Source organism: Cucurbita moschata, unplaced genomic scaffold (assembly GCF_002738365.1).
Source record: "Cucurbita moschata cultivar Rifu unplaced genomic scaffold, Cmos_1.0 Cmo_Scf00056, whole genome shotgun sequence".
NCBI classification, from domain to species: Eukaryota; Viridiplantae; Streptophyta; class Magnoliopsida; order Cucurbitales; family Cucurbitaceae; genus Cucurbita; species Cucurbita moschata.
The window spans coordinates 453913-455453 of NW_019268572.1; the positions used below are offsets into that span (position 1 = coordinate 453913).

General features: G+C 40.2%; 1 long non-coding RNA gene across 1 annotated transcript in view; it reads right to left on the reverse strand.

Annotated features, from left to right (window-relative positions):
* LOC111436601 overlaps window positions 1-966 on the reverse strand; it is a 2106-nt gene extending 1140 nt beyond the window's left edge. The window contains exon 1 of the long non-coding RNA XR_002709280.1: window positions 755-966. This is a non-coding gene — a long non-coding RNA (uncharacterized LOC111436601). The remainder of the gene's footprint in view (window positions 1-754) is intronic.
* Window positions 967-1541: the final 575 nt, after the last annotated feature.

Here is a 1541-nt window from a genome sequence, read left to right on the forward strand (position 1 = left end):
AAGCATGCAGTAACTGTGAGTATGTTATGCATGTTAATGGAAAGGTTATGACTCTAGATATGCTTATTGGTGGATGAGCTATGGCTTATTTATATGAGTATGATAGTCTACTAATTCCCGCGGAGTTCCTGGCCAACGCGCTGTGTGCTAAGTCAGGGAGCAGGAGTACTCCTGACCGTTGGTATATGAGATAAACAGGCCACCAGAGCAATTAGTAGACGGGCCGTATTTGACCGAGAGCGAGTCTTACATACGAGTCCGAAAATTCTAGATAAGCATATCGAGAGAGAGTCAGTAACCTAGCTGGAGGTAGCTGAGATACCTCATTAACGAACAGATGACCCTAGTAAGAGAACTAGGAGTCAGTGATGAATAAAACGTAAAAACACCTGGAAAGATTAGTTATGAACCTGTGAATGATAAACTAGCTACTTACTGAGTAATCTAATTACTCATCAGAATTATTATAACTTTTCTTTCCAGATGTAGATGCTGCAGGTCAGCCGAGGACGAGACCAGCGGGCTAGAGACTACTGGGAATCCATGTCTGGGTCTGTTCTGTAATTATGTTTCCGTTGTCAAGAATTTACCTTAGTCGTTTTAAGTTTTTTGTAAAGTACTGTTTTTCTTTTATAGAAATACTTTACTGGATGTTTTCAGAAATATTTTTAATTTTATGATTGGGTATCAGAGTCTCTTAATATTGTCGATAGTAACTCCTGTTAATCGCGTTGGCGATGAGCGGGCGTTACACCTTGGATCTTTGGGAAGTAATAGAAGAGGATTACGAGGTCCCTCCGCTTCCAGCAAATCCTACTGTAGCACAAATCAAATTACAGAAGGAAAAGAAGACAAGGAAATCAAAGGCAAAAGCTTGCCTATTTGCCGCTGTATCTGAAATGATCTTCATGCGAATAATGTCCCTCAAAACAGCAAAAGAAATCTGGGATTATCTCAAGGCTGAATATGAAGAAGATGAGAGGATTCGTGGAATGAAAGTCCTGAATTTGATCAGGGATTTCGAGTTGCAGAAGATGAAGGAGTCAGAGTCAGTAAAAGAGTACTCTGACAGACTTCTCAGCATCGCCAACAATGTGAGATTGCTTGGTTCTGTATTAAATGATTCCAGGATAGTTGAAAAGCTGCTAGTCACTCTTCCAGAGAAGTTTAAAGCCACCATTACTAGTCTGGAGAACACTAAAGACTTGTCAAAGATTTCTCTTACAGAGCTCTTAAATGCTTTACAAGCGCAAGAGCAAAGGAAGTCTATGAGACAAGAAGGGGTGATTGAAGATGTCTTACTTGTTAAGCATCAAGACAGCCGCAGGTATAAAAACAACAAAAATTTCAAAAATCAATTGACGTATGGAGATTCATCTGCCAATTATCAAAAGACAAAAGGAGGAGGTTTCAAAAAATCCTATTCACCTTGCCGCCATTGTGAGAAGAAAGGTCATCCACCATACAAGTGTTGGAGAAGACCTGACGCCTTCTGCTCCAAATGTAATCAACTTGGACATGAAGCTGTGATCTGCAAAGCC